Raw genomic sequence first — 19,483 nt, forward strand, 5'->3', positions numbered from 1 at the left:
CCTTCTCAGTTCTAGACTGATGCATGAAGTCTTAGCCTATTTTGGAAACCCGTAGGCTAATCAGGGACTAAATTAGGGTTTCTATCTTCAGGATGGTTTTTGGAGGGGTGTTTGCAGGAGTTTTGCAATTTGCTATCTAGATTCTTTATGGGTTTTTCATGAGCTTCAGGATGGTATAACATGCATTCCAATCAGAGAAGATTTCTGAATTTACTATTTTTAGTAAATTGTGACGTTTGTTTGCTTTCCAGATTCTTTCTGGGTTTTTGATAAGCTTCAGGATGGTATGACATGCAAGATCATCAGAGAAGATTTCCGGACTACTATTTTTAGTAAGTCACGATGGCTGCTCAAAATATATGCTCAAATGGAGATTGGAGTCACTTACTATTTTTTGCAATGCTATTTTTAGTAAGTGCTACTTTTAGTAAATGCTATTTTTAGCAATATAGCTGGGCAGCAGAGTAACGCTTGGGTTCTATTTTCAGCAATCCTGTTCAACAATGATCTCTCCAAGATTCTTGGAATCTATTTTTGGTGAATAAATAACATAGGTTATTTATTTAATATTATTTTCATATGACTTTACTTGGGCGATATTTAATATATTTTTCCTAAAGTCAAAAAGGTGTTTTTGGGTGTCCAAGCTAGACTTCAGAAATAGGGAAATATTTTAATATGAATGGAAATTCATATTTGGCGTCCAACTTTTGAAATTGAAAAAAAGAGAAGCAAAAGATATAAGTAATATTTTATTTCCCTAAAGAGGCATCCACTTTGGAGGGAAAAGTGAATTCAAAATTCTGATCTCAAGTCTATAAATAAGACCCTTCTCTCCTTCATTTCATTATGCTGAATATTGAGATAACAAAGTGCTGCCAAATTGTTTGTAGAATCTTGGCTTCAGGGTTGCACGCCCTCCTAGCTTTATCACAGTTTCGAGTTTGAACGACGACTCCTAGCTGTTTGAGGAATTCCATACAAAGATTTCCAGTGGTTTTTAGAGAAGATTGGTGTGTTCTTTCTGGTGCAAAACAAACCCTACAGCTGAAGTACATTTCTACTCATCTTCGTTGGAGTTACTATCTGATTTTTGTGGGTATGGGCTCAAATTTCTCGTATGCTCTGGGCGCCTATTTGCTCATACTTTGGTGGATTTTGGTGGAGAAACTGATTTATTGTTTCAAATTGAACTTGTTGTTTGCCCTAGCCCCATTTTCAGCATTGGGATGCATGCCCTTGCTATAACTCTGTTTGGTGGCGAGTTTCCTATCCTATCTTGATCGCCCACCTCTCAGATTTCATTTGCATTCTACTTGAGCTCATTTGGAGGTGTCACGAGGGAGTTGTGAGCATTTTGGTGATTCTACAGCTGCTGGTTTTTCTGAAAAATCAGAATTCATCTTTCATACTTGAAGGCTGGTAACATGGTCTTTGATCTTCTGATTTCAGTTATCATTTCTCCTCAAAGTTAGCTTATTTAATAACTTGTTTAGTAGTACTAAACAACATTTTGTTCTCATTATGGAACCTAACTTCATCCCAATGAACAAGTGGAAGTGGCTGGTTATACCGTCAAGTTTGTGATTTTCAAGTCTTTTCAGTTTACTTGTATCCCCTATTGTTTTTAGTACTTTCAGATTAAATAAAACTCAGAAAATCAGAATTTGTTTCTAACTAGATTAATTAGATTTATTGTTTTCCAGATTTAAGCATAGTAAAGAAAATGAATGCATAAAGACAAGACACAGTTACCCTGGGAAAACCTCCTAGGAGGAAAAACCCAACCAGAAAAGATCCTCAGATCTGATTATGGTTTTGGATTCAAATAATAATTAAACACTTATCTGGAGTATAGAGGTTGCAGTCACAAGGAAGATGACATAGAAGTCTACACGATTAGCTTACTGACAGAGATCATGATTTGCAGTCCTTCTAATCTGACTTGCTGTGCATAACAAGGGTTAACTGCACCTTTCAACTATTTCGCAGTCCTTCTATAGGGTTTGCTTTAGCCTTTAATGGAGTTCACTATCTTTTAATGATGATCTGCTGCCTTTGATGAAGTTCGTTGTCTCCTACTGATGATCTACTGCCTTTAATGAAGTTTGCTATGATCTGCTGCCTTGTATGTGTATTTCGCTTCCTCAAGATATATTTCACATCTGCTTAAAACTGAATGGTTAAATTATTATGTGAAGTATATGCTTATTTATAGGAGGAGCAATACTTCTAACCATGTCGGCTTGCCTTGCAAATTAAACCTTTTAATTCATTTAATTTCTTTTATGCGAAATGGATAGGGTTGGCCCTATCATGGTGGCGTGTTGGATTTGAGTGTAGCGTGGAGACTTTTTAGGAGAAGCCGAGAGGTATAGGGCCTGGCCCTATATGTTGGAGAAGGGGTTGGCCCCCTTAGGCTGATTCCAATGTTGCCCAAGGCAATTGGAATCCGCCAGCCCTAATTACAAACAACACTCCCTCTTAATTAGGGAAGAGAATCATAACCATAATCGTCCATCTTGCACACAAGCAAAGTATGGAACTACATAATCTTAATCTTCCAGCTCGCACACAAGCATAGACTGGATCCACCTTACATTGCCCGCAAAGGGTGGAGAGGATCTTTTCTACCATCTTACATTGCTCGCAGAGGATGGTCAACAATTACACCAATACCAGCTTACATTGCCCGCAGAGGATGGTTTAACAATTACACTTCTCCCTGAGAAGATTTACAATACCATCTTACATTGCCCGCAGAGGATGGTTAATAATTACACTTCTCCCTGAGAAGTTTACAATACCACCTTACATTGCCCGCAGAGGGTGGTTTGATACAATACAATGTATCACTGAGATTGAGACTCCCTCTCAATTAGGGTTTCATTTTCCACAATACCAAGTCTGTCCCTAAAGTACACAAACTTCACTTTGGATAGAGGCTTAGTAAGAATATCTGCAACCTGCTCATCAGTGCTGACATATTTCAACTGAATAGCACCTCTTTGCACCATATCCCGAATGAAATGATAGTGGGTTTCCACATGTTTTGACCTGTCATGAAACACTGGATTGATAGACATTTTAATACAACTCTGGTTATCACAGTGAATAACTGCAGGATCCCAAGGCTAACCAAACAGCCCAACAAGAAGCTTACAAAGCCACACTGCTTCTCTGGAAGCTACACTTGCTGCAATATACTCAGCTTCAGCAGTACTCAATGCCACTGAGGATTGTTTTCTGCAAGCCCAAGAGACCACTGCGGATCCCAAGCTAAAACAAATACCGGAGGTGTTTTTCCTGTCTTTGACGCTTCCAACCCAGTCTGCATCTGAATAACCTTCCAAGGTTATTGAAGTGTTAAGTAGATACTTCTGCCCAAAACCAACTGTGCCTCACAAGTATCTTAGGATGTGCTTGGCCGCAACAAGATGAACATGTTTGGGCATGCTCATAAATTGGCTGAGAGCATTCACAGCAAAACATATGTCTGGTCTAGTGTTAACTAGATACATCAGTGATCCAATCAACTACCGGTACTCTGATGGATCTACAAAATCAGAGTTAGTTGCACAAACACTTAACTTCTTAAAGTTAGATTCCATAGGAGTAGACATGGGTTTACAATCCATCATTCTAAATCTTTTCAAAATGTCAATAGTATATTTTCCTTGACTTAGAAAAATTTCGTTAGATCTTTGCCATACTTCTAGACCTAGAAAATAATGCATTAGACCTAAGTCTTTCACTTCAAATTTTGAAGCTAATTCTTTCTTGCATCTAATAATAAGTTCATCTTTACCAATAAGGAATAAGTCATCCACATATAGAACTAGAATTAGCATTTCATTATTGGCTACCTTAAAGTATATGTTAGAGTCAGCATCATTTTTACAAAAACCTAGACTTAGCAAGTATTTATCAATTCTTTCATACCAAGCACGAGGAATCCGCCAGCCCTAATTACAAACAACATCCCCCACTGAAAAGTGAAAGTGGCTGGTTATACCGCCAAGTTTGATTGTTAAGTTTTGAAATAATTTGTAATTCCCACTGGATAAGTGGAAGTGACTGGTTATACCGCCAAGTTTGGGGTTGTCAATCTTTCCATATTTTGTAACTTCCCACTAAAAATCAGTGGAAGTGGTTGGTCAAACCGCCATCATGTAATGTTTTCATTGTTTATGTTTTCCTCCCACTGCATAAGTGGTTGAGATGAATATTTGCTAATGCTAATGGGTGCTGAATGTTGTGTTTGAAAATTGAAAAAATTAAGGGGGTATATATAATCGACCCCATTAGATTATCATGTACACATAGATATACTTTCAAATTTGTCTGAGATAATATAATATCAAACATCTTTATTATCGAAATTTGTCTTTTAAAGAAGAATTACAAATTTGCTTTGTAGTTATCACTGACCTGCAATCACTCCACAGAGAAGAGTTGAGTTTTCATCCAAACCCTCAACCTCCAAGGGTTTGTGTCCTCAGAAAGTTCGATCCTCCCAGGAAAGGAAATGAGTCACATATCAATTTCAATAACAATCTGAACATGTTCAATTCATCCACAAACCCTTCCTTATAAAGACTCCCATCAGCCTTCTAGAAAATAAGCCTACATTTAATGCTTGAGGCTCAGTTGAACATTATTAAATTAAGTCACAATTAAATATTATTTTTAATTAAATTAATTAATATTAAGCTATCCTTTTGAAATAACATTTATTTTTGGACAACTTAATTAATTAATTTAATTAATGAACTTGATTGATTAATTTAATTAATGTCACTTCATCAAAATTAAGGAAAATACAGTCTTTCAACAAGCATAATACCAGACAAGGATAATTTTTAAGTCACTTTAATAGAACCCTTTGTAAGGAATTGGGAAAAAAATCACAACACAGTTATGTATATCATGTGCAAACAAGTGGGCAAATAGACGTAATGAATAAGAGTTTTGGAAATTTGCTCACAATTTTTCCTGGAAATAATCCAGCAAAATTGGATTTCACATTAACTCACACGAGTTTTTCCTGTAGCAACTTTGTAAACTTTACAATAGGAAGGACACCATTTTGGATAGTATGTAGAAGACCACCAAAAGAAGTGCCTCACCTTTTAAGTGTTCAAACAGAAAAGGAGTTAAGTAGCAAACAATCTTCGCAGAAAGATGCATGAATTGCATTAGAGGTGAACAAGCAGTTGCAATAATGAGAAATATAGATTAAGGAAGATGAAGCTAGGAGAGAAAAGTCATTTGCTATGGGAGACTTCGTTGATAGATTTAGAGACAAATTGGAGTAAGATTCAGTTGGGCCCTTGCAAGATCTTTGAGAAAATTATGAAACAAATGCTATTGATGGATTTACCAGAAGTGTGGAGCATTTCACCCCTCTTCAACATGCCTGAGTTGTAATCATATTGTGCAAGTGGTGACATTGCAGATAATTAAAACATGTATAAAAATGGAGAAGGTGAATTTCAGAAACCAACAGTGTGGACGTAGAAAAACTCAGGGATAGGCATATCAGTAAAGAACCTAATGGGTATGCTTATATGGAGCACTTGGTTCAATGGAAAGGAAAAAGGCCAAATGAAGATTAATAGATCTCAAAGTTTGAATTAATTGGCCATCTTCTGGGTCTTTCTCAGAATCACAAAATGCAGATCATACTGACAATCAAACTTTTCAGAGTTGTTTATGCAGGTGCATCTCTCCGAAAAGTTGCTCAATCCTGAACACTTGAAAGTTGAAACCAAAGTTGCATGGGCACAGATATGGATATAAATACAGATACGGTATCGGATACAGATACAACCATTTTTTAAGACCCCCAATATGGATACGACTGAATATGACATTCATAGAAAACACATACACGTATATTTAACACAATTTTCTAAGTTATTAAAGGATGTTTTCTAAGTTGCCGGTTCGGGTTCGGGCATCAGTTTGGGTTTGAAGAACCGGTACACCGGTACGGCAAAATTTTGAAAAGGGGTTTGGGTTTGTTTGGGTTCGTGAGTACAAAAACAATGTAAAAATTATATATATATATATATATATATATATAATGAAAAATATATATTATAATATGAATATACAATTATATATATATATAATTAAAAATATAATATATTATAATATATATTATATTATATTATATTATATTATCATATATTATAATATGAATATACAATTATATATATATAATTAAAAATATAATATATTATTAATTTATTATATAATACAACATAGAAAAAAGATGGCTCTGCGAATCCTCGATAGTGCGAATTTTCGAAACAGAGACAGCAAAGAGCATGATAGTGGGGTTCCGTCGACATATGGAAGGGCTCCCCCTCTGCAGGATCAACCATGGCAAGTGGTTCGAAGCAGGAGAACCATTAATGCGGAAAAAAGCAAGGCTAGGGCCACATTGGACATAGCCCATATTTGGGCAGTCCCCATTACCGCACAAATTCCCTCCTTCGCTACCAAAGCAAACAAGGTGCCATTAGGTTCAAAGGCAGAACTGAAATGGTCTCAACCTGAACCTCGAAGACTCCAGGCAGAGGGTTTAATAAAAACATCCAGATTCGGAGAACCCACACATCATACCGATATTAAAAACACTCATGTAATGCAAAAAACATGGAAGGAGCCGAAAATCCCTGTTAGAAAACAGATATCCACAAATTCAAAAAACCCTAGGTCAGAGCCCATCCAAATCTCGGCCCCAAATGCCGCTACGGAGTTAAGAAATTACTGCGTTAAGCACGGATTATTTGCAAAATGGGAAGGCAGTGGGAAATCCTCATCAGAAATAGCGAACTGGTGGAGAGAAACGTTCCACGGCCAAGTAAGTATAATATCCTTAACCAATAAATTCATCTTCATTGAATGCGTTAAGGAATCGTTAAAATCTAGATTGCTAGAGGGTGAACAGGTGTTTTACAAAGGAATGAATTTTAAATTTCTTGATTGGAAACCTAAATTTGACCCAAATAGACACGAATTTAGCACAGAGTCTAGATGGATAATCATTCACAGCCTACCTGTGGAACTGATGCATGTCAAGATTCTTATTGACATTGGCAACAGTATAGGTAAATTCGTTGCCCTAGAAAAAAACTGGTCGGACAAATCCGACATTAAAATACTAATAGATGTAGAAAGAAGCACTGATTATTTAAGAAATATATCCATCAACACGATGGATGGGAATTATAACTTAATTCCCAAATGGTTTAATGGTGAGATTGTGGAGGAGATATGCGGTTTAAACCCTAATGTTAGAAAAACCCAGAATACAAATACTGGGAATCTGATGAAACCAACTAACAAGGTTAACATCCAATTCAACAATGACATTGGCAGCTTTATCATTACGGATTCACAGATTGGGGATAAACAGAGGTCACCACCTAATACCCAGATTAGAAATAATACAGCTAAATTTGCCAATACCAAAGAGACCCCTGCAACACCGGAAAAGGGCAAAATCCAAAAAGAATTGGGAGATGTCATTGACAATCTAATGGGAAAATTTGCAGAAGAAATAGTAGACGAAATGATTCAGGAAGCCAAGATAGCAGAAAATAACATCCCCTCGGAAGATTATGATCACATTTCAGATATGCCTCAGGAAATGGTTAATATGAACGAACAAGAAGAAGTGGTTCCTGAGACTCAAAACATGGATAACCCCTCTTCTGTGGTCAAAGGGATGAATGAATTAGAAGAAAGAAACTTCATAATCAAGGAATTAATTAACATGCAGGAGGAGGAAAGAAACTGGGAATCAAATGTTAATCTCGAGGACACACCCAACATGGGTATAATGCTGATAGAAGGAAACAAAGAGAACCCAGATTGTGGCAAACCCAGCAACAATAAGAGAGGTCGAAAGTCTTTTTTAGACAAAATGAAATTGGATGGGCAGGCGGAGGGGCAGACCAAAATAACAACCCTATTTTGCCCAGGAAAGAGCCCGCCAACCCCCAGGCTGGTATAAAAATATTGGCATGGAATGTAAGGGGCCTAGGCGCCCCTAGTAAGCAACGCTTGATTAAGCATAGCTTAAAAAGATCTGATATGGATGTAGTCATGTTGCAAGAAACTAAATTAAACAAGGAAGATATGTCCAAATTCTATAAGAACCTCTACCAATGGCAGATAGAGGCAACAGAATCCATTGGGGCATCAGGTGGATTGGCATTATTATGGAAGAAATACACAATAAATTATACAGGATATATCAAGATGCAACACTGGATGGCGGGCAAAATTAAAGCACTTGATAGAGATACAGAATTTATCATCATAAATATCTATGGCCCGATAACTACGGAGAAGAAAAAGTGAGTATGGCTAGAAATTGATCAATTCTTAACAAATCAAACAGCTCCACACTACATCATAGGTGGAGATTTCAACACCATTCTCCACCAATCAGAGAAACGTGGAGGATCAAAAATCATAAGGCAACCTCAAAAAGATTTTATGGAATGGATAAATAATAATTACCTTTTAGAAATAAAAACTGACAAGGATTCACACACATGGAATAACAAGAGATCGGGTTTCTCTAACATCTCCGAAATATTGGACAGGTTCTTCTTCAAAGGGGACCTATCTTCTTTCCAAACCGAGATGAAAGCCTCTATTCTGCCATGGTCAGGATCCGATCACTTTCCAGTAATGCTAGAACTGATGGGAGAACTGAAAACCTGTGGGAGACCATTCAAGTTCGAACTCATGTGGTTTAAGCATGAGGATTTTTTTCCTAACATACAAAAATGGTGGACAGAAAGTAATTTTCAGGGTTCCAAAATGTTCTGTTTAACTTCAAAATTAAAAGAAATTAAACATAAATTACTAGATTGGAACAAGGAAAGATTTAAGAACATCTTCGAGGAAAAATTACGAATCGAAAAAGAACTGGAGAATGTAAACACAGAAGTAATTCAACATGGGATGGATCAAGTCTTATACGAAATAGAGAAAAGGCTCCTGGGTGAGTATGAGGACACTCTAGCCAAGGAAGAAATTTTCTGGAAACAAAAATCCAGAGAAGTTTGGTTGAGTGATGGAGATAAAAATACTAAGTTTTTTCATAATAGTGTAAAGGTGAGGAGAGCCAAGAATAGAATCTCGCAAATTACCAATGAGGAAAACCAAATTATCATAGATCAAAAGATGATTGCGAAGGATGCAACCCAATACTTTAGAAACTTGTTGAATAATTGGGAATACTCGGATCTCCCACACAATCGGGATTTGATTAAAAACATTCCTAAAATACTATCAGAAGAGGATAATAAGATGCTTAATGCTAAAATCACCAAGGAAGAAGTAAAACAGGCTCTATTTCAATTTTCAGGGGACAAGGCCCCTGGACCAGATGGATACCCTGCTGGATTCTATCAGAAATGCTGGCATATTATAGGTGATGAAGTGTCAGATGCCTTAGAAGCCGCTAGAAATGCAGGAATTTTCCGAAGGAAATAAACAGCACATTCTTAGCACTTATACCTAAAAAAGAAAATCCCTCAAAATGGGAAGAATTTAGACCCATATCCTTATGCAACATGACATATAAATTATTAACTAAAATCATGGCTAATAGATTAAAAAAATACTCCTACCAGTTATCATTTCTGAAGAACAGACAGGATTTGTTCCTAACAGATCAATCTTGGATGGGATAATTATTGTACAAGAGGCTATTCATTCCATACAAAATCAAAGACAACCAAATATGCTAATAAAACTTGATATCAAGAAAGCATATGATAAAGTAGACTGGTATTTCATATGTAGCTGTATGAAAGCCTTCGGCTTTAATAGACAATGGATTAATTGGGTATATAGATGTATTTCAAGTCTCAGTTACTCGGTCTTGATAAACGGAAAACCGGAAGGATATTTTGAAGCAACAAGGGGCTTGAGACAAGGGGATCCGCTCTCACCCTTCTTATTTATTATAATGTCTGAAGCCTTAGTAAGAGCCTTTAATGCCTCAAGATTAGGAGGTAGGCTGCAAGGTATTCAGATAACAACAGGGGTAGAACCCTGTACACATCAACAATTTGCAGATGATACAATGATATTGGGAAAGGGCAAACTTAAAGAGGCTAAGGAAATCAAAAGAATCCTAATCACATATGGGAAAGCGTCGGGAGAATTAGTAAATAACCACAAATCAGAAATTTTTTGCTTTAATATGTCCACACAAGAGGAAAAGAGAATAGCTAGCTGGCTTGGGTATAGAATTGGACAATTACCATGCACATATTTAGGAATACCAATAGATAAAGGAACAAGATCCAGCAAGCTTTGGGACCACCTCATTGAGCGCATCAAGAAAAGACTCTCGTCTTGGAGAGGCCTTTGGTTGACAGGGGCAGGCAGAATAACATTGATAAAATCAGTCTTATCGGCATTACCCATTTACCTTCTATCTTGCATTCCTATATCATTAGGAGTACATAAAAACATATCCCAGATTATTAGAAAATTTTATTGGCAGGGAATAGAAGACAAAAACAAAATAAAACTGATATCCTGGGATAAAATTTGCAGAGACAAATGCGATGGGGGCACGGGTATAAGGAACCTAATATGGCAGAACAAGGCCTTAGTGGCAAAATTAATCTGAAGGACATATGTCTCATCCGATGCCAAATGGGCTAGAATCCTAAGAAATAAGTATCTGGCAAACAGCCATACGGAGGCAATATTCAGGGAAAAACACTTGCAGAAGGGTTCAAGAATCTGGAATTTTATGAAAGATTGTCGCCCCATCATAACAAATCATCTGGCTTGGGACATCCACAATGGCAAATCGGCATTGTTTTGGGAAGACTCCTGGGGGGATCAACCTCCAATAGATGTATTGATGGATACATCCAACATCAAGCATCAAATAAAGAACCTTTGGGGGAATCATGTAAAGGATTACATAATTCCTGAACCAAAATCGGCACTCGAATGGAAATGGAAAAACATGCATCCATTTATGCCTGAAATCAAATTCCAAGAAATGCAAAAGATACTTAATCACCGACTGATTTCATTTAGAGAAGGGGATGATATTTTAGTATGGGCAAAATCTAAAGACGGGCACTATAACTGCAGAGATGGCTTCAGGAGCATATACAATGAGGCAAAAGTCAGCAAAGATCACATCCCAGTCGAACTGTGCTGGAATAAAATGTGTCTTCCAAAGGCAGGCTTCTTTGCCTGGGCAGCAATTCAAAGGAAAGTACTTACTGCCGATCAATTCAGACGTAGGGGATATGAAGGACCATCAATCTGTCTATTATGTAAGGAAGATGAGGAAACAAGTGATCATATTTTCATGACATGCAAATATACCCAGAAATGTTGGTACCGGTTAATGGCACAGCTAGGATGGTCAGGAGCTATTAGCTCCTCCTTGATAGAATGGTGTTCATACTGGCCAATTATCAAGAAAAAAAGTCTATTTCATAATTTATGGATCTGCAGCCCATCCATAGTAATATGGGAGATCTGGAAAGAAAGAAATAGAAGAATATTTCAAGAAAAGGAAATGCAAGTAGAAAAACTCATAATTAAAATAGAAGTGGCTATAACCGAAACCTCCAATAATAGGAATATGAACACTCCATTACATGGAAAGTCATTCACAAAATGGGACAACTTTATTAGAAAACAATGGAGTGGAATAAAAATCCCTCCTTTTACTGGGAAAACGGGAACAAACAAAGAAGAAATAAGGAAATCATGCAAGTGGCAACCTCCAAAGCACGGATGGTTCAAATTAAATTTTGATGGAGCATCCAGAGGAAACCCTGGTACTGCAGGGGCAAGATGTATAATACATTCAGATAAAGGGAAGAGTATCGGATCTAAATCCATTCATTTAGGACAAACCACCATCAATACCGCTGAATTCCTAAGCCTCATAGAAGGATTAAAGATGTGCAGAGAACTAAGGATAAGTAAATTAGAAATTGAAGGTGACTCAGCATTAATAATCAATGCAATTAGGACTAAAGGAATGTCGAATTGGAAACTCAAAGGTATGCTTGATAAAGCATTGGAATTACTCAATTATTTCACAGATTTCACTATCAACCACACATACAGAGAGGCAAACTTGGCTGCTGATGCTCTAGCCAATTTAGGGGCAGATGGGATAACTAAGACAACGATTAATATATCAGACTCTACTGTAAAGGAACAAGTTGGATAAATAAATTTTATATATCTATACGCTTATAGATAAGGCATAGACAAAATGTTCTACATATTTGCTCAGACTCAGTCAAACTATACACATACAGAGATACCCACGGATATATATATATATAAATGCATATATATTTGAATATATTCTTATATAGATTGGACAAGTATTGATATATATTTACATATGCACTTATATATATATACAATTGTATAAATATATATACATAATGTTTATATATGGATATATATTCATATGTACTTATATATTCCAAATATATACATGTGTATATATATATATATATATATATATATATATATCTTTGTTTACTTGTATATCTTGATATATATTTAATCATATATATCTAGATATATATATATTTGTATATACCTATATACATACAAATATATATACAGATAGATATATATTTTCATAAACATTTGGGTATACATATACTGTTATATATTCGTATATTCATATAAATGCATTTATATATATTCGGTCTTATACCTTTATAACCTAGCTCACTCTCTAGTAGAATTTATTACAGCTGAGCAATATAAAAGCATTGATCCAGACTGGCCGAATTTATGGAGATTGACACGGATGCTCTCCAAGAGGCTCGATCCTCTATACAGACTTAATAGCATAATTAAGAATGAAGATTATGCATTAGTTTCGATGATATTGATATCCAAAATTATTTTTGAAACATGTGAAGGATAGGACAGATATGACCTCCGAAGCATGTCGTCTCAAATGAATCAATTAATGATAAATTAAGCATGATCTCAATCTACGGAACATCTGCTAGTCATTAAAGGGGAATACGACATCAAGAGATTTTTAGATACGATCTAGATCTTCACAATTAACAAAAAGTTAACTTGGACTATCAATAACTGAAATGGCACGAAAGCACATGTTGCCATTTCGAATAATGATTATAACCTGATATTTAGTCTGGCTCGTGTTTATATTAAAACATAGACCTCATATCTCTCAAACTCAAACTGGAAAAATGGATACAATCATCAGACTCAAGAGTGACAAGAGACAAATGGCCTTTTGTGGGGAAATTTCCAAAAAACGCCTAAATGAGATTATCATACTTCCGCATGAAGTTGTCATTTATGCAGTAAAGAAGGTGCTAGGAAAGGATTTCCTTCAGAATGACGATAGAACCAGGGCAAACAGTGACATTGCTGCAATGTTCCTCGCAGTAGCCATGCATTTCGACAACAACAGAGATAATATAAGGAATTTATGCAGAAACATCTTTATTCCATCCATTCTAGGAGAACTAGACAGGGTTCTTTTCAATATAGATGACAATCTCACAATCCCTCGGCCTAGACATTATGACATTCTCATAAGAAATAACAGACCACCACCGAGGTTCCCCATCTTAAAGCTAGGGGAGGAAGACAATTTCAGATCTCGACAGGAAGAGATCAGGCGAAGCATGGATTTTCTATGCTGGTTAATGCATGTGAAGCCTCCAACAAAGGAGGATTGGTTTGAGGATTATCTGGCAGCAAAAAATATCACTGTATACGCGGAACCAGTGGTTCCTGTTAATATGGGTTAAGGCTGTATTTAGGCAAGCACTCTCTAATATATCTACAAGACGACTTAATATGTGAATAGGTATGCAAATATAGTCCTAAGTTAAGACTTAAAATTAGAATAGGCTATGCTCTTAATACACTCTTTCGACTTTACTAGACTATGTGGTTGAATTTTTTGATCGAACGCATACCTATATCTTCATGTATATAGACATATACATATAGTAACATAAGGATGGTTTACATACTGCTTATGAGCTGTCCTAAATGGCATGGTAAGATGAGCAAGGGTTTACGAATGACATTTTTAGTATCTGCTTACTTTCCTTTTTTGATCGGCTAACACTCCTTTTGAGATTTCCACGGCTGTAATGGCCCTTGGAAATGGTAGTTGGAACATTAGGTTCAGGATTGAAGGCTAAGAACTTAGAAGAGGCAAATGCAACGTTGGTAGCATTAAGGCTTCGTCAACCAGGTAAATTGGGACACTGCAAACATGGTAAGATTTTGAATTGTTTTCCTACATCCTTATATTCAAAAAGCCCAGTCCGGAAGTGGCCGGTAAGAACTCCGGATTGTAAGACATGACTTAACTTCATTTATTGTAGCCTGGATAGTCTCTTATCTTGGTATAATCAGAACAATGGGATATCAAAATAAGAGCTATACAGGGCTACAATAACTGCTTGAAGAATAAATCAACAGTTTTACATTATGAAATTTGGCTTATGATGCTACTAATAAATTTACTAGGCTGGGAGGGTCGGTATGCCTGAATATCCTGCACCTACTCTTGATTTTTGTAGCCTGGGTCTGATCCTTTACGAAGGACAAAATCCAAGAGCATAAACAAGAGTTGGTAGCCTAAAGATTATTTGGTTGGTTAGGACAATGGTCAATCTTGCTCCAGCCTAATCGCAATCAGAATCTCTATTCTGTTTTTGTTAAAATTCTTTATTGTATGATCTGAAAAGATTCGTTTTCACAGGAAATTGCATGATAGGCAGAGTCTAACTTTACAGATGAATTTTCATATGATATAAATGATTGGATAACACTAACAGATCTGTCAAGTGTTTGAGATATAACAATGCAGGTCAAACAGGTTATCTGGGATAATTAAGGAGAGAGTATAAACAATCAAAGAACAACCTCTAAGCCAAACCGACAGAAGCTGAAGGAATGATTAACTAATTATTAAAAATTATACTTTTGGGCTTGTAAGGGGAGGAAAATAAAATACACCCCACCTGATCACCCTAGCCCGGGGTGAAGATGTATTAAATCTAAAACTAGTATAAATGTTTTGTTGGACTATGGTCCCGGGCAAGGCCAGAGGTTTTCTCGCCTCCACTCTTTCCTACCGGCGCCCGCATGAGTGTAGTGTATAATTCAAAATGATTAATAAATTCTTGGCCTCGGCCTTTTACCAAAAAAAAAAAAAAATTTATTATATAATATAATATATTATATTAATATTATATAATAAATTAATAATATTATATATATTAATATGCAACATTATTTTTATATTATATAATATAATTTAATTTAATTCAATGACCATGGTACATTCGTACATTTAAAATATGATAGCCAACCTATATAAACGGATGAATGATTGTTTCCGTGGGGTGAAAATTGATTTAAGCAATTAAAAATTTCCCACGCTGCCTATATTCTGCCGGAACTTCTATTTCTCGGGCTACAAATAGTTGTCGTTTAGTTGCAGTGACAGATGACTGCCATTGTTTTTTGCGGATGACATAGCAGATCTACGGACCGGTGTGCGAACCGGACCAGTACCACGAACCCCATGCGAACCGGACAGGTATCCGTCTGCCCAGCCAGCGAACCCGGTAACTTAGGATATTTTCATTTCTTTGCTACATAAATAATTATAAGTTGATTTAAAAATTTACAATATGCAAATAGTACAGTTGCATTCGAAGATAACCAAAAGAAATGGGTTGCTGAAATAGAAAAACATTTCGATTGTCTTTGTCATTTGGTGTAGGTTTTATTTATGCCGCTTTTTATATAAAAAAATTGCATGAATGAAAGTATTTTAAATTAAATTTAAGAAGATTTACATCAAATTTTGAAAAAATCAAATCACAGAGTATTTGGCACGATTGGAAATCAAGGTTTTCTGGGCATGGGTGGATACAGTATCCGACGTGTATCCAGGCTGTATGGGATACATAGCCACTTCCGATATGGGGATACGTGCACCCAAGGAGGGACATGGGAGTTTCTGGCTACTCTGCTTGAAACCATTCAGTGGTCACATGGGCATCACACTATGTTTGGAGAAATTAACTATATTTGAAACCTTCTTGTGATGAACATCCTGGAGATTAACTGACAGCTGAACATCTCGGAGATCATCTAAAAGCCTCATGCTAGCAAGATCTTGTTACAGACTCACAACTTGTGGAGGTCATCATAACTATCTCATATGGACTTGAAATTGAGCATTGTTTGTTTGCAATTGCATAATTTTTATTTTTTTTAAATAAATCAAATAGTATCACCATACTCTTCATGGATTGTCCTCTAGGACTCAATGCCAAGCAGAATCTGATTTCAATGTCTCTGACCCATAACATCTCAGAAAGGATGTAAATTATTGTCTTTGCACTTTAGAGTGGTTTGTTCACAAATAAATAGTGTTGCTAATTCCTTTTGGAGTTGCCTGTGTGGTGTTTAATTGATGACATTTCAGGTTTCATGTGTTTTTAGTTCCAAACCTTTTTATCTCTCTTGCCAACAACTTTTTGCTGACTACTCTTTTACTTTTTTAATTCTTTTTATTCCCACTACAAATATACCTATCGAGCTAAAATAAAAAATTCATTTGTTAATAAGCATTGAATTGGAAGCTCTTTACTTTGATGATGACTCCAACAATGAGATCCAAAACATCGGCAATACAACATCCCAAACAAACAGACTGAAAAGTCTTTGGCAAATCCATGACCTTCTAATATGAATTCAAAACTAAGTGCCATTTGTTTAAAAGTGTATTTTTTTAATACTAATACAATGGGGTGATTGTTTTCTACTTGGTTTGTATTATCTTAGCCATGACATCATGTGCCGATGGCATTTTGTAGAGATTAAAAAAAAATTCTCATATAGACACAACATTGAGTGCCTGGTTTTCAAACCATATATTTTTTCAACACAAGCTCTATAGTATATTCAAAATACAGGGGTTGTGGAAACCAATTTCAGGGTCTCTTGTACACAAAATCTTGTAAAGATCATAGCTTTACCATATACTCTCAAAATAGAGTGCCTTTTAATTTCAAATCAGAGACTTTTACAACAAGAAAAAAATGCTACAACCAAATATATGAGTTGTCGCTTATTTCCCACAACATCATGTTTAAATTAAATTTGTTTTCTCTTGATGCAACACTATGTCAAGCACCTGAACAAGATAGGACTGTAAAAAGTCTCATGTTAATCCTTTTACACATATTAATGCATCAAACTAGACATGTGGGTCATCTCATCATCTATGACTATATAACTTGGATTTCAGCTCAATGCCCACAATTTTGTAACAGCTCGAAGGTGAATGATTCCACATTCACCATTGATTACTCTTCCCTTCAGTAACAAACAATAACTATGAGAACAGCTGGTAAAATATGGTAAACCAAGCAGTAAGTGTATTCACGAGCACAGCTTACAAGAGAGGTTAACTGAAAGTTGATAAGTCTAGATAGTGGTAGATTTTGTGTTGTAATTTTAGTTTAACAATAGTGTAGAGGACAGGGACGTGCTTTCATATTTCGAGCAAATATTTGGTGTATTGACTTTCAGAGAAATCAACAAAGAATATCCTGTTCTATATTTGAATTTATTCATATTTAGTTTGTATAGCAACCAGCTGAGTGGTTAATGTTTGTAAACAAAAACACTTAACCACACCATCAAATTGAAGCCCTCATTAAAAAAAATTGTACGATGCACCCTACATCAAGATTACTGAATATAATTTATCAGCCCACCATACATCTTGCGTTGTATATTTTGGTTGTATTTCAGCATATAAAATAATTGACTCTTATAAGGCTTACCAAAAACTTTCAGTGATATCCAACTATTTCAATCCCTGCACCCAAAATATCCAACTGTTGTTTGAAAACAGATATTTATAATAATAAAGTATAAGAGAAGCAGCATTAGTAAATTTAAACTGCTACTAACTACAAAAGTAATTACTAATTAACAAAGGGCTTTGTCAATTCATGGATATTTCAAATAACCAACATCTCTTTTACTAGGCTAGTGCAAATGTGTAATACCCCTCCCCTGATCAGACTCTTTTTAACCTAGTTTAACCTTGGTTGACTTTTTCAGTGGTTTTGTGGATGGTGGATACACTATGTAGTGATGTTTTTATTCAGATATTATGCGATGATGGATTATGTTTTGATGTGTGGCTAAGTGAATGTGGATTATGCATTATCTCCTTATAGATGATTAGATGTTAATTTTTCTTATGCAGTATATCATTGTAGATGATGAAATATTAATTTTAAATTACGTGTTACTGGCCATGGACTAACACATTTACTTTATGAGTTGCACTGTGAATATGTCTTCATGTATGTGTATGAAATCTATATGGGGTGCGAGGAGATGATTTTCCGTCACTCACTTCAGTGAGACACGGAACGTCACAATTCTTCTTCACCAGTGTGTCTACCGTGTTTGAATATATATATATATATATATATATATATATATATATATATATGTGGTTCGGTGATGCAGGAATTGCAAGTGCAAGTACCGTGCAGGTACAATGTACCGACTCCACCTGGCTTCACAGGTTTGAGCGTACCTAACTGACCCGATGGAAGTGGAGGAGATAGTCTTAAGGCCCTAAATATTACCCCTAGCCATGCTCAATAGTGAGCGTTGTCAGCCGTCTGTCAGCCTTCCTATGTTAGTATGCGGGTCATGTTCTTATTTGGTTTATTTGAGTTTGCCCGTTATGCGTTTTGTGATTGTTATATTATCCTTTAGTGTATTTTATGTGAAATTAATTATTATACCTTAAGGGAATTAATAGTTAATGTGTATTATTTTGCATATTTATATAAGGGATAAAAATAAAATAAGACCATTTTTTATTATAAATTGATAAATCAATTCTATCAAGCTAGCAAATTAGAATATTTGTTTAATACCATATGGTGGAATTAAATATGTGTCATGCATTTTAGAAAAAGAAAAATAAACTTTTTGAAAATAAAATATCTTTTTTCATTGACTTTTTAAATGGGAGGAATTTAGATTTATTTAAATTGGAAAATACTCATATTGGGAGAAAAGATTTTCAAAATTGCTTTTAGGAAAAATATTATGATTGGAGGAAGAGAATTTTAACCTAGAATAGATATTTGGTAAAATAATTCTATTTATGCTGGGTCTTTCACGAGAATGAAGAGAGAGATTCTTCGATTCAAAAATTTGTTTTTCATTCTCTGTTGAAGAATTCTGGCTTTTGGAAGGAATCAGTTTGCTCTTCCTCAAACTCCTCCCAGGAAAGCTTTTGAAGGTTGGATTCTTGAATCTTTTGTGTTGTTCATTTTTTATTTTCTGAGATTGTGTGAATGTTTTCTTCCTTGTCTGGTTG

General features: G+C 35.6%; 1 protein-coding gene across 8 annotated transcripts in view; it reads right to left on the minus strand.

Annotated features, from left to right (window-relative positions):
• Positions 1–19,483, minus strand: part of LOC131078410 (ubiquitin-like domain-containing protein CIP73) — a 142,596-nt gene that overhangs the window by 11,877 nt on the left and 111,236 nt on the right. The window contains exon 17 of one of the 8 annotated variants that reach the window (XR_009113783.2): positions 17,916–17,950. The exons of the other annotated variants lie outside the window; for them this stretch is intronic. The gene's annotated coding sequence lies outside the window, so the exon portion shown is untranslated. The remainder of the gene's footprint in view (positions 1–17,915; positions 17,951–19,483) is intronic. 8 annotated transcript variants of the gene reach the window in all.

The sequence above is a fragment of the Cryptomeria japonica genome, chromosome 3 (assembly GCF_030272615.1).
Source record: "Cryptomeria japonica chromosome 3, Sugi_1.0, whole genome shotgun sequence".
Lineage (NCBI taxonomy): Eukaryota > Viridiplantae > Streptophyta > Pinopsida > Cupressales > Cupressaceae > Cryptomeria > Cryptomeria japonica.